This window comes from Sorex araneus, chromosome 10, assembly GCF_027595985.1.
Source record: "Sorex araneus isolate mSorAra2 chromosome 10, mSorAra2.pri, whole genome shotgun sequence".
Taxonomy (NCBI): Eukaryota; Metazoa; Chordata; class Mammalia; order Eulipotyphla; family Soricidae; genus Sorex; species Sorex araneus.
In genome coordinates this window covers 21,010,213-21,025,432 of record NC_073311.1, presented here as the reverse complement: position 1 = coordinate 21,025,432, position 15,220 = coordinate 21,010,213, and positions in this window count along the sequence as shown.

Below are 15,220 nucleotides of genomic sequence, written 5' to 3'. Positions count from 1 at the left end.
CTGTGTGTTTCAGTTTGATTACTCTAAGGATTATTTTTCAGAGCACATTTTGTTAATATCATACATTGACTAAAATCAAACCTAAACATACTGTGACTTTGCATTGACATGCTCTATTTAAAAAAAATATTCTTTGCTTGACATGTTCTATTTAAAAAAAAATCTTTGCTTGACATGCTCTACTTAAAAAAAATTATTTGCTCTCAAAATTCTGTTAAACTTAATAGCTGAGAGCAAAATAGTAGATTGGGTTCATTATATCCCTGCTACCTATACACCTACCAAAGAGATGTACAGGAGTCCCAAAGCTATAATTTGGGTTATATAGTTGCAGGTTGTTTTAAGATCATATCTTACCAATTCAGGCAAAAAAATAATAACTTACCTTAGAGTGTTTTATTTCAGAAAAGTTAATTCACGCAAATGAATCATTAATACATAGTTGTTGATCATGATATGACAGATGTTGTTTAAGAATATATCAGTGAACAAAGACTTAAGGATGTTCGAATTCTTATGAAGGAAGTAAATGATATGGTTATGACAAATTTTATTAAGTGATAAATGTAATGAAAATAAATCCAGGAGGAAATGTAGATAAAAACTGTAGACATTTTCCAATTTATAAAAGAAAAGAGAGGGAGCAAAGAAATGAAGGAGATAAAGAAACAGGCAATGTTATTATATGCAGGAAAAGTATTGCAGTAAAGACTACAAAATAGCAACATATTATTTATATTATTTTAAATAATAAGGCAGTCACTGAAGTTGGAGTTAAAGGAGGAAAGGATTTGAGGTTGCAAAGGAAATCCAAAAAGTAGTGTGACCAGACTAGTGTTTGGAGATACTTTAAGCATTCTGTTGTATATTTTGAGTGATCATGGGAATCCATAGAAGAGTCATAGCAGATCAAATATATGATCTGAAAGAGTTAGAGTTATTTTTTATGTTACTTTGACATTTTGGTGGGGGCTGAGGTTCAGTAACTTGTACATCCAAAAGCAGAAATATTAACTCTTTTATGTTATCTCAATAATAAAAATAATTTTAAAATAGTTACTATACTTCTGGGATGAGGAAAAAGTAAAATATGTTGACAGTAGCAGAAAGGAAGAACAGAGAGACCACTCAAAAAATATAACAGTAGGGCTGGAGAGATAGCACAGCAGGTAGGGCGTTTGCCTTGCAGTAAGCCAACCCGGGATTCCCTGCATCCCATATGTCCTCCCAGCACTGCCGGGAGTAATTCTTGAGTGCATGAGCCAGGAGTAACCACTGTGCATCGCTGAGTGTGACCCAAAAAGCAAGCAAAAAAAAAAATATATATATATATATATAATAATCTAGGAGAGAAAGATGCTAGTGACTCAGACTTTAATGGTTGAAGAGTGGTTGAAGAGTCAATATATATGTTTTGGTCATATTGTAAATTGATGTAAAAGGATTTTCAACTGTAGGATTAATAGTGATAATGTCAATATTTTAAACTAAGTAACTGCATGAATAAGGATTATATGAGGGGAGAAATCAAGAGCTCAATACTGGCCTGTTTAACCTAAATATATATATTAGTACTCAGAGATGTCCAAAAGGCAACAAAAGATAACACATCTAGCAACGTTTAGATAAAGAACAGGAAAAATCATGTTAGAAAGCATCAGCATATAAACTTTATTTGCATAATTACACTAATTTAGAAACCCAGAGGTTTGGTATCAGATAAGAAGTCCAAGAACTGATACAGTGCAAAACTAAGAAATTATAGATGAGCTAATAAGAAAAAATATATCAAAAATCAATCTATAAAATAGAAAGGAAACTATGAGAACTTGAAGTCAAGATAACTTTCACAAATAAATGTGTGCTAAAGAGAAAAACATCAGTTGCAGCAAGACCAATATTGAACACTGACTTTTAGATTTAGCAATATAGTCATTATTATAGATAAAAGAACTGTTTTGTGGTGGGGAGGGAGCACAAGACTTGTGGGAAGATCTTTATGAGTTAATGGAAATTAAACTCTAGAATTATATTTCAAAGGATATTGCAATAAGGGGATCCAGAGACAGGGAGCACTGCCATAGTAGAGATGAAGTGGCTTAGTTAAAATGAGAAAATTGGCAGTTATATGCAATATGTTATATTTAATAATCTTCATTTAAATATTATTCCTTCTCCATTTTTAGGTAAGAAGCTGAAGTGGAGAATCCTGAAAAAATCCAGAAAAAATCCAAAAAAAATCCAGAAAAACTGGATCAGATTTTGGAACTACCAAACCATTCTTACATTGAATTGGCATTGACAAGGATTTGCTGAAAGCATTTATATATTCTTTATATCAACCCTTAAATGTACTGAATACAAGTATTTTCTCCCATTCAGTTAGGTGTTTTCTAACTTTTGGCTTGAGTTTCTTTTGCCAGAAAAAACTCCATAATTTGACAGAGTTTCATTTGATTACTTTTTATTCTGTACCCTTTGCCAGTGGCATCATATTATTAAAAACACCTTTGAGGTCCAAGTATTGGAGTCTTCTCCCTATCTTTACTTCACTGTACTAGATAGATTTCTATCTGATACCAAGATTTTTGATACACTTTCTATAGACTTTTGCATGCTGTGTGAAATATGAATCTAATTGTAATGTTTTACACGTAATAGTTTCACCAGCACCATTTGTTAATGAGATAATCTTTATTCTATGTTCTCAGCTCTTTTGTCAAAAATTAGTTGACCATCAATATGGGTTTTTGTTCTTGGAATATACCTAGGCATATCCAACCATTCTCAAACTCAACCTAGGAGAGGGTACCCTATTTGTGATCACTGGTATACAAATTGCTTGGATGATATCCAAATTTCAAACACTTTCTTGGATGACAAGCCTAAATAACACTCAGGTTTTGAAAAATCAAATGATTAGCATATGCACACTTGATAACCAAATGTCCAAGGTATGAATTTCATAAATACACAGGTGATGGAACTTTGGCACGGGTAGACAAAATGGGTCAAACATAGATATTTGAGATAAAATTGCATTATAATGATTTTATAGACAAAAACAAAAATAGTATATTAGATATTGCCTTTATTTTGTTGCCTACCCTTGGGGGGGAAAAAAAGATAGAGGGACCTTCTCTGTTTTTCATTTAATAAAAGCAGTGGGATTTTGGCAAGTTTGATGTGGGGAACAGTGTTTTGGATAGAAAACATTTCTCCAGATAGTCCAATTTTTTGATGACAGAAGTTTGGAAATGCTGTGCATTAAAGAAATAGAGGAAGTATGGATTCTGAAAAGAATGGTATAATTTTGCTTTGGATTAGCGTTAAGTATCTAAGTAAATGTGGGGGGTAGAAAAATGTTTAAGTAAATAATAATTAAACACTTTTTAATTTGTGTTTTTATGAGTTCCTTATCCACAAATATCAGTATTCTAAAAATAAATTTAAATCACTTGATTTTTAAATAAGTGAAAAAATACACTTTTTTTTTTCATTAGATATAATACTCAGGTATCAGATCATTTGTAAAAAATCCATACCTTGAGAAAGTGCAGTCTCTGCTGTCTTTATCCCCTAGAGAGAGAGAGAGAAAGAGAGTGTATTTTTGAGGTAGTATATGACTAATAACTTGGTAAACCTCCATCACCAAAACCTATCCCTCTCATAGGCTGGAAATAGTATACCAACAACTTTGGATTTGTTTTGGTTAGATTATGATTTATATCATTTAACCTCAGTATTATTTCTCTCCCAAATTATTAGCAAAATATAGCACTCCAGAAATTCAAATTCTATGTGACATCACTACATGGGTTTTTTTCTTCCATTAGTATCTGCATTTATTTCTTGCTACCATGGCAACCAACCAATTTTGCTTTTAGCAAAATCCTTGATACCAAGTTTCATATTCTGATAGATAATCCACATTGTGCATCCCCCATTTCAGACATGAAAATTTCATATTAGTCAAATAATGAATCTCTAACAGTCTGAATCTATTTTTAAAATGTTTACATTTTTTCTCAATTGTAAATTTGTTTATAAAATATTAGATTATTTTAAATAAGTATTAGAAACAGATTTCTAAACATTTCATTTTTCCTCCACAAAAAGCAGTTCAGTAGACAAATTATTTCTTGTTTATAAAAAAATTGTGACACTCAAATAATATAATTGTTTTTTATATTCAAATAGCATCTTAACTTCTAAACTAGCACCTGACTCATTTTAAGTTTAGCTCATTAGCAAACTCTTCTTTTGATATGTTGATGCAAAATGTAGACAATTTGAGATGTACCTTATCTATCTTCTTTATAGGATAACAGTTCTATGAAACACCTAGTTAAATCTGGTGTTGTTTGAGCCGCTTTGCTGTTTGATATTTTATTATCATTACCCAAGATACAATGTAACCTATCTAATCAGGGATCTAGAAATTACCATTCAAGTTTGTGAGTCAATCTACCCATATTTTACAAGCTAGGATTTAAGTAGTTTTGTTTCCCATGAGGAGGGTGAAAAAAAAAAGTCTATTGTAACCACACAGAGAGTCAAGCAGAATTTTTCAAGAATGGTATGAGCTTTCAAAGCAAATAGCCACTTCTGAGCAATGGTTTATATGGACAAGTGGGGTGATTGGATATTTATGTAAAATTGTGAAGCCATTCTCCATGGAAGACAAAAAAAGCAGGAGCATAATGAAATGGCAATTTAGATTTAAATATAAAGGGCAGTGGTATAATAGACTAAACTTACATAAAAATAGTAAAGTATTCCCTATATAGCCAGGATATTCAAGTTCATAATATTTAATGTTTTCACAGCAATAGAGAGAAGTTTTAAAGATAGATGTATATGAGTCTGAAAGCATTTTATCATAAGCCTCTAAATACTATTACTGTATAGTATTTAGATCAAATAATACTTAGATATGTAAATTTAATATTAAGGTTTCATAAGTCTCTCTACACAATGCCAAGAATTTTAAGATTCCAACTATTATCAGATAGGAACTTTCTATTTGTCATGTAAATTCATGTGCAAACAGGAAGCAGTAAGATTTCACACACTAGAAAGTATTCCTGTGGGATCTGCTAGTCTAAGAAGTGAACTTCCTTGCCTATAAAAGCCTCAGACATTAATGACTAAGAATTTTGGAGCAATAATTGCACTGTAATTCCTTTATTATGGTACATAATAAAAAGTCTGTGCAATAACTCTGTTACCATCTTCCGATGAAAGATTTTACTTTGATGATCTCAATCATCTTTACATTGCAAATTTTTGTTTATATTTATGGTGAATGCAGAGTCTCCAACTGGTTTCATTGTGTTGGAAAAAGTATATTTGAAAATTGAATGCATCAATTGTTAAATAACTTACGACAGTTTTTCATTTGCATTTCTCCAAGGGCAAGCCATATACCAGGAAGAGTACAGCTTCTCAGAACACCTATTATTCCATTCTAAAACAAAGGTGCAATATCTATCCTATACTGAGAAGGAGTGTAATTTATCAAGGGTGGGATTTTCAAACATAAAGACTCAAAAAGTATGGGGCCAGAGAGGAAATTTAACAGACTGTTTACATGCTTTGTATGTAGAGGCCAGGGTTCAATTAGAACACTACATGGTCATTCAAACTCTGAAGGAACTGCCCCACAACCTCCAAACACAAAGCCTCAAGCACTGCTGAATGTGGCTTAAAAACAAAACAAAAGGAATAAGAAAGTACATAATGATTAGCTAAAAATGGTCCTTCTTTTATCTTACTTGAAAATGATGGTAGTGATAAACCATGTGTATTTTTCTTTTTCATTCTTGGTGCAATATTAGGGATCAAACCCAGTGCCTCACAGATGAAAGGCAAGTGCTCCCTGTTGAGCTCCACCCCAGGCATACTTTAAAATACATTTTGATTTCCTGTATAACTAAAAGAACAGTAGAGAATTTTCATCTCTTTAGTCTTACTTCTATTATTGTTGGCTATTGGATAACACTGGGTTTTTTTTTTGCTCCCACAGGGAGTGTAAGGTCTATTGAGACTTCTTCAACAGAGCAACTGAGGCACAACTAATAATCCTATATTGCTTTTCTCTTTCCTTTATGTCATTTGTATAGTTTATTTAGAAATGCCCTTTTTGTATAGATACAGGAAGACAATTGATGCTATGCTATGTAACATGGGAGTTAATTAACTCCAAAATAATATTTATTCCTGAGCATCCATATTTACTTGACTTGAGCCTAAATTGCCCTTATTTCCTAGCACTCCAAGAGCAGAGTAACAACGAGGTACTGATGGACCCAGGGCAAGCTGTGAGCTACCCTGGCATCGAAATGAACCAGGCAAGGTGCCATAATACTCAACTATAATTTAAGAACACGGTCATGGACAAGCTCTGTCATGACCCAAAAGAGATAACTGAATAAGGACCCTGCTGGGGTTAGGAAGGCTAACCTGGCCAGAGGACTAAGGTCTGGAATATATAGTGAGATGTCCTCAGGAAGAACCAAACTTTAAGCTTGATATATCTCTCACTGTGCTCGTATAAAATGACATTGCTAGAAATATTATAAGTAAATTCACTATAACTATTTAAGTGGATTATTAGCTGAGGAAAAAAGAGAGCAACACTCTCTGAATGGAATGCCGCCTTTGAGTAGATCTCCTAGAATTCTCGAGTAATACCTTAGATGAGATTTTCCTTGTCCACTCCTGGAGAAATGGCCTTACCTCTCTTTGTTGATTTGTTAAAGTTCAACCTCATCTTTGTATCCCCACCCTACATGATTTCTATATCAACCATGCTGTAAGGGGCTGAGGAGGTCAGGTCAGAATGGTCAGGTCAGATGGTTATGATGTCACCATGGTCACAGGGTTAGAAAAAGTCAGAAGAAGAAACCAGAGACTGAAGAAGAAGACAACAGCAGCAGAGTAGAGAGCAGGAGACAGATAGTGAGACAGAGCACAACGGCACAGACAGAAGACAGAGGACTTAAGAGAACAATGCCAAGGTTAGAAGTAGAAGATGGAAGTTAGACGAGGACAGACTGCGGAGACTGGAGAGGAGAGACTGAGATGGAAACCGGAGACTAGAGGAAAGACTACAGAGATGAGAGTCAGACTGAGACTGGAGAGACAGAACAGAGCACAAAGGCCCACACAGAAGCAGAGCAGAGCACGGAGGAAGAGGATAGAAAGAGAGCACAGCAATGAAGAGAAGACAAGAGGAAGACAAGGAGGAAAACTGAGACTTTGAAGACTTTGAGGTCTGAGAGGAGACTGGGATGATGGAACTCTGATGACCAAGACTACGGCCTTAATGATGACAACTGCACTGTAAAGGGAGCGAATGGATGATGCTGGGTAGTTTGCCTGTCACCCATCCTTCACCCCTCGTCCCAGAAGAGCCTGGGGAGGCAACTCCCAGCCCACTAAACACCATTCCCGAGTGAATCCTGCCTGTGCCTGACCTGCATGAGGGCCTGCATTCGCCACAGTCCACCGTTTCTAATTTCTTATGCATCGTGTGTTGAGTTGTGAGTTGTGTGAAAAACTCAACAGTTGACAATTTATATAACAGTACAATTGTCATAACCAGGAAACTGACACTGGTATGCTAGTAATTTATAGAACTTATTCAAATTTCTTTAGTTTTCCCATTAACTCCTTTTCTTTCCAAACCAACAGGCATACTGTATTGCATTTAGTTGAGTGTCACTGTATCTGTCTCTGATCTATGACAGATGCTTGTCCATTATTTTTCTTTTTTAACACTTAATTTCTATGTCATTGGTTTACAATGTTATATATAATGTCAATGGTTCACTTTACATTCAAATATTCTTTCATCTCATTAAAGGATATTTTTTCCTGAAATTGGGCAAAAATTCTTTTAATGCACATCTGCTGTGTCAGTGATAAGACACACATACACAATACAGGAAAGTTTACTATGCTTTAGTACCCTGAGTTTCTGCACTTTACAATTTTCCTTAAGCGGAGATTTTCTCAAAGAAATACTCCAGGAGAAAAAAAAGTGAAGTAAAATATTGAAAAGCTATTAAAAACATTGCAGTTGTTATCTAAAAATTTTCCATATGTATGAATTTTATTACTTCCATTTTTATATTTTTTCTTAAATTACATTTTGAGTTCATAATGTATATTTAACTTTACATTATAGTAGCTGTCATCAAGTTTAAAAATTAGAATATAATGCAGAAAGACAGAGGAACAGAGAAACTCTGGGAAGGAAGGGAGAAAAAGAAGGGAGAAAAGAAAAGGAAAAATGGGAAGAGAATGGAAATAAGTGGAAGGAGAAAGAAGAGAATAAAGAAGGGACAGGGAAAGGGGGAAAGGAAGAGGAAAGAAAAGGGGGAAAGGAAGGAAAGGGAATGGGAGGTGAGGGGATAGGAGAGAAGAGGAGGGGAGCAGAAGAGGAGGGGATGGGAGGGAAGGGGACAGACACTGTTATAAATTGTGTTAATGGCAATAATCCCCACAGAACTAGCAAAATACTGATAGAGGTGGCCTCTTTAGATAGTGTGGTCAGGACATTATAATACTATGATATGACAATGCTATAATGCTACAATATACACATATGCCAGGTCAGAGGGATAAAATGAGAGAACTCTACTGTAGGATAACATAGCCTCAGGTAGTTTAGGTTTATTGGGTTGTTCCCATCATGGTGCTCGGTGCTCCCATTCCTCTGTGTTTATTTATAACTTCTGTGTGTTCTGTTGACTTGTAAATATTGTTTTTTTCTCTTCTCCTTGAGTCCTTTGCACAGCTAATTCAGACCCATGTCCTTTTGTATGGGCACAGGAAGATTGTAGCAAATGCTATGCTTTAGTAACCTGGGAGTCATTTGACTGTACATGATATTTTCCTCCTAGGCATCGGTTGTCTTGACCTAAGCCTCAGCTGCCCTTACTTCCTAGCACCCCCTAAAGCAGGGTCCCAACGAGGGATTGGATGGACCCAGGGCAAGCAGTGAGTTATGTGCTACCCTGGCATCGAGTTGGGTCTGGCCAAAGGGCCTAATGTTTAACTATAAGTTAAGAGCTAAGTCATGGGCAAATGCTGTCATGATCCAAACAGTGATAACTAGATTCATTCCTGCTAGGGTTAGGAATGATTAATCTGGCCTGAGCGCTGTAGTCTGAGTCTGTGGCAAGACATTCCCTGGAGAGCTGCCCTACAAGCCTCAATGTATCTCTTACTGTACCCATACAAAAATAACTAATATTGAGATGTTAATTAAGATGCTAGGAGGAGGGGGATGCTTCAAGGTGGTGTTTCTTTTGAACCTGGTGGACCCTCAGGAAGGGCTTTCTTATGTTGATTTTGCTTGGTATGACTAGGGCCCAGAGAGACTAGAGAAGAGGAAAAGAATCCAGGGAGCATGGATGGAGGAATGAGGAGCTAGAGAGGAAGAGTGCTGGGGGAAAGAGAGGAGAGAGGAGAAATGGGAAGCTCAGAGAGACTGGAACAGGTGCATGGAGAGAATGAAATAAAACGGCAACTGATCAATCAACCTGCTTGGCCCTCATTTCCTCTTTCGTCTGCGTCTGTCCCCATGGCCCAGCCTGCACTGGCTGGGCAAGTGGCCTGGGACTGACCCCTCCACCTTGCCCCCCCAAACCCGGACGGCCGATTGGTTGCCCCCTGCCAGATGTTTTTTACACTCTACAGTGGAGGGCAAGAGATTCTCAGGCTAAGAAAAGAGCCTTGGTACCTTGGTAGACAGGTCCTGAAATTATCAAGCCTACAGAGATTTAATAAAATTTAAGTGAAATGGATGAAAGATAAAGTTAGAAATTGATTTGGGAGAATAAAGCCATACTGAAGATTTCAAGTACTCTAAAGGCCTGGAAAACCCAGGATAATTTTGGAGAGAACTCCTATCTAACAACCTGTTCACATAGTTCAGAACTAATACAGTAGTTGGGTAAATCCTACACTTATTGTACCTTCCATACCCAACCTGATCTTAAGTTCCAAGTCCTGTAATCATGATCTCTACTAGATATTTGTTAATAAATAAACAAATAAATTACTAGATAAAGTCCAGTGTTACTTCTACCATTGGCTGATCTATCCTTAAGGAAAATTACTTTAATTTTCTATTGAAAATTAAATCATTCTATAGCCTTACTCTTAGTAAGTACTCAAGAATTCTTAGTAATGTCTTGAGTACTGATCAAAGCTACAAATAATCTAAGTCTGGTTATTACATTTTCAATTTATGGCAGCTGTTCACAATAATTTGAAAACAGGAGCTATCGTACGTAGTTCATTTCAACTCATCCAGATAACAATTTCTATAAATAAGACATTGCAGATGTCTTAAGAAATCTGTATTTCTGGGATACTTCCTTTGTATCCAAATATTAAATCAAACCACAATAAATTATCCATTCTCTAGTTTTTCCTGATTAAGAAAAAAAAGCATCAAAATAGTTTACTTGAAATTGGAAAATATTATTTCATAAAAGGACAGTATAACACCTCTCAGCAAATTGTACATCCCATCATAGTTTGAATATGTAACAGTGTGTTAAATGAAATTAAAATCTAAAGTAAAAAAAAAGTAAACTATGAGCTTGGCTTGAGGATCAAGAAAATCTCATTTTTTATTACTACCATCTGATCACATTTCCCATAGAGTATGGAATACATGAAATACTTGAGCATCTCCCTGTAACGTTAATAAATGATGTTCCAACCTGGTCTCCTGAGAGGTCATTCAATCTTTAGCATTGAACAGTTTTGTTTTTGAAAAATGAAAGCAGATTGTTAGAGGATTAAATGAAATGCACGTGTACATGCCCATGTGGGTGTTTCCTATCTATTTTGTTTCCGACCTTCCCTGAATCCTTTAACATAAAACTGGTGGAATAAAACACGTTGTAGTCCCTTCAGACCATCCATAGCACTCAATACAAATTCTTCTCTCTTCTAAGAAACCAAGGCACTGGGAGACTGATTTGAACCATGTATTTGACCCTTTTACAGAACTACATATCCCCTTAGGCTCCTCTTCATGTAGCTGTGCTTGGCTTGTACTTAGCATTTAGCTAGGGCAGATCTGATCTGCTAAAGACCGGAAAGATTGTTTTTGAGAGCCCCATGGCTGAAAACAGTCTTCAGAACCTAGATTTAACTTTGACTTTTAGATTCTAGCAAAAGAAGCAAATTCCATATCTTTAAGCTTTTCATGAAGCATTGGATACACATCCCTTTAGATTTGGTCCTAAAAAAATCTGGATTAAAGTCAAAACAGATGCTCACATCTCACATGCCTGCTTTAAAAATAATAAAAAAAATATTTCATGCAGAATGTTCTGGAGAAATAGGTTTATAAACAGAAGCATAAAACCTACCATGCAACCAAATTGCCATAAATATATCATGGGGAAATATTATGAATGTATTTTTTGAAGCAAGAAAGCTTTTATTGAAACTTATTTAGAAAGCTGTGATGGGAGAGAAATGAAGTTTGTTAGAGAGAACACAGACTTTGCCAGAATGGAAATAAGCAAGGGAAATAAAAACAAAAAGACAAGATTTGTGGTAAAGGAAGAACAAGGACTTGAAGAACAAGTCAGATTATGAATCTTTTAGATAATTTTTGTTTTTCAGAAATCAGGAGAAATCATATGTGAAAGACTCAGGCTTTGAAGAGGGAAGCAGGAGGAGTAATGTTTGTTTTATCTTGTTTTTCGGTTTCGACACTTAGAGCTACTTAGTGACTACTCCCAGCCTCGTGCTTGGGGGTTGCTCCTTGTGGGTGTTTGGAGAAATATCTGATGCTGAGGATTAAACTGGAGCTTTCCACATGCAGAGAATTCACTCCAGCCCTGTGAGTTATCCCCCCATCCCTGAGCAATATTTTATAATAAACTGATGCTTAGCTCATCAAAATTAACTGGACAAATATTGTATAGTAAAGCTATTCAAGATAATTTTTAGTCACTGTCATCCCATTGCTCATCAATTTGCTTGAGCAAGCACCAGTACCATTGTGAGACTTGTTGTTACTGTTTTTGGCATATTGAATACGCCATAGGGAGCTTGCCAGGCTATGCGGTTTAGAAGGGATACTCTTGGTAGCTTGCTGGGCTCTCCAAGAGGTGTGGAGGAACCGAACCCGGGTCAGCTGCGTGCAAGGCAAGTGCCCTACCTGCTGTGGTATTGCTCCAGCCCTCTACAATAAACTATAATTTTAACTATAACTTAAGCATTGTTTTTTTTTTCTTTTTGGGTCACACCCGACGATGCTCAGGGGTTACTCCTGGCTCTGCACTCAGGAATTACTCCTGGAGGTGCTCAGGGGACCATATGGGATGCTGGGAATTGAACCTGGGTTGGCCGTGTGCAAGGCAAATGCCCTTCCCGCTGTGCTATCGCTCCAGCCCAAGCATTGTTTTATATGCAAATGTAGTATATGCTACTCAAGAACACACAGATTCAGAGATAAATCCACTTTCCCTGTAACAGTAGATCAGATACTCTATATATGAGGTCCTGAGTTGAAGCCCCAGAACCATCGGGTGCGATCTTCAGCACCACTATTAAGCAAAAATCACCAACTCCAAAAGTAATTTATTTTTTTCTGGAATTCAAAGTTATTTTTATCTTAAGAAAAAAACAAGATAATACTATCAGTCTTGACTGAAAAAAACAAAGATTTTGTCTATAATCACACCATACTGTCATGATAGCAACTTATGAGGACAGGATAGTAAGATAGAGATTTATTTTGTTTCAAGAGTCAACCAGTGATGGCCTGATATTGTGGATAACAGGCATTCCAGATTCAAAGTAAAGTCTTGGTTACTAAACCACAGTCTAAAGGAGCATTCAAACTGGTTTCATTTAGTACCAAGGATTAGGATTCAGGAAATAAACTCAAAATTAATTTTATCTTATCCCTAGCCCCAAATTATAAGTCAAGAAAAGGAAAGAGTGGAAGGAAGAAGGAGAATAGAGAGATGATAAGTAAAAGGTGTGTGTGTGTGTGTGTGTGTGTGTGTCTGTGTGTGTGTAGGTGGTGGTGGGGGGCTGTCAAGAGGATTCAAGGAGATTCAGGTACATCTATGGTATTAAGGAATAATATAACTAAATATTCAAAGTACAGAGTCAACAACACTGAAATCATGTGATACCCAAACTTTAACAAGTGAACTTAAAAAGGCGCCTGTCAAGACGTCAAGACGTCAGGCTGGGTTAGGGTAGGAAGGCAGAGACAGGGCAGAACCTGGGAACATAGGTTGAAGAGGGTTGATATTGGTGGTGGGCTCAATGCTGGAACATTTTATTTCTAGAGCCCAACTATGAATCACTGCAAATTGCGGTACTTTAATAAAAAATAACTATCAGGGGCTGGAGCGATAGCACAGCGGGTAGGGCGTTTGCCTTGCACTCGGCCGACCCGGGTTCTAATCCCAGCATCCCATATGGTCCCCTGAGCACCGTCAGGGGTAATTCCTGAGTCAAGAGCCAGGAATAACCCCTGTGCATCACCGGGTGTGACCCAAAAAAAAAAAAAAAAAGCAGTAACCACAAGATCAGGCCCAATCCCCCCTTGACAGAAGTCGTCAGAGGGACAGAGATATAGTTCAACAGACTGACTGTGTGCTTTACATTCAGAAGGCTGGAATTCAAGTGGCTCATGGGCCACTGTGCACCACTGGGAGTGACCCCTGAGCACTGAGCCAGGAGTCACTCCTAAACAAAAGTTGTTAGATAGTAAAAAAAAAAAATAAATAACTATCATAATAAATCTTTAATTTTGGACTTATTTTTATATAGCCATACCCTTGTACATAATAAATGCATTTATTATACATGCTATACCTTTTTTCATCTTTTTAAATAATATATGCATGAGCCAGGCACTGACAGACATGTCTATGAGAGAGTCTCTACTTTGATTCCTGTTCCTTATCTTTCCTCTTTGTAAGCATCTGTGCTTTTATTCTCCCTCTCCCTATGATGTTTTCATTATCTTTTCCTCTTTTTACACTTATAAGTTTTAGTTTTATGTTGCTTTGCAAGGATTTATTGATTCAGCAAATATTTTTTGAATATACGCAATGTGTAGTCACAGTACATTGGATATCAAATTGTACTTGGTGATGATTGATAATGGCATATACCATTCACAACTCTAGTAGAGGAGAATACAAAAGACACAATTGAAAGCCACTGAAACCAAGATAGGCAGTTTTGAAGCACTTTTGTGAGTGGGTAATAAAGTACTAAAGAAAGTGAAGGAGGAAGTCATATGATTGGGCTATCAGTGTTGGATAATTGGTGCTCATTGAAACTTCATTCCTACTTCCCCACACAGCTGGGAGATAGGGGTTCTATTTTTCTTGATAATAACATTTCAAAGTGATGAGCCCCAGGTCATCACTTTGAGCCTTGGGTCGTAAAACTAGCATGATGCTAGGAGAGAATTTACACTTCAAAGTAGCAGAGAAAGAATTTCAAGGGCAATTTTTCTAGAGTAAAGGCTCTAAAACTGAAAAACAGGCCTGAGCCTAGAGTTAGAGATAAATTTACCTAAGGTTTATTGCTTAGTCAAGCTGAGAGAAAGCTGTGTTGATCAGAGATGCTGCAGGCAAGAAGAAAAATTGATAACAACCCCTGCCTTTCTCAAACTTGTAGTTTAGGAGTTTAATAATTAAAAGACAAATAAAGTTTTAGTAAATATACAAAAATATAGAGAGCATTGATTACAGCAGGAAAAATGCATAGACTTCAGTCTTAAATAAGAGGACATGAATGCCTTCACTAATTAAATACACTGTCAGCAAAACTATGAACAGAATGTGATTAGGACAAAAATATATAAAAGAAGATAAAATTATGTAAGTCTAGTTATATTATCTGATAATGGGGGTACTCTTGTAGGAACCCTGTAATCTAGAAGAACTTTGTGATTGGCAAAGGTGGAGAAATAGCATTCCGGAGCTGTACATTCAAAACATAAATTATGAAAGGTCGAAGCGTCTCTCTCTTCTCTCTTTGTTGCTACCTGCGTTCAGTGGTCTTGAGCTGCTTCCCCACCCAGGAGAGCCCGATGGCGATGGGAGGATGAAAGCAGGAACGAGGTCCAGGCTGGTTGGAACCAATTGCTGTTTATCCCAATCTCATCGCCATTCTCCCCTGATTCTCTTCTGGATCCTCCCCT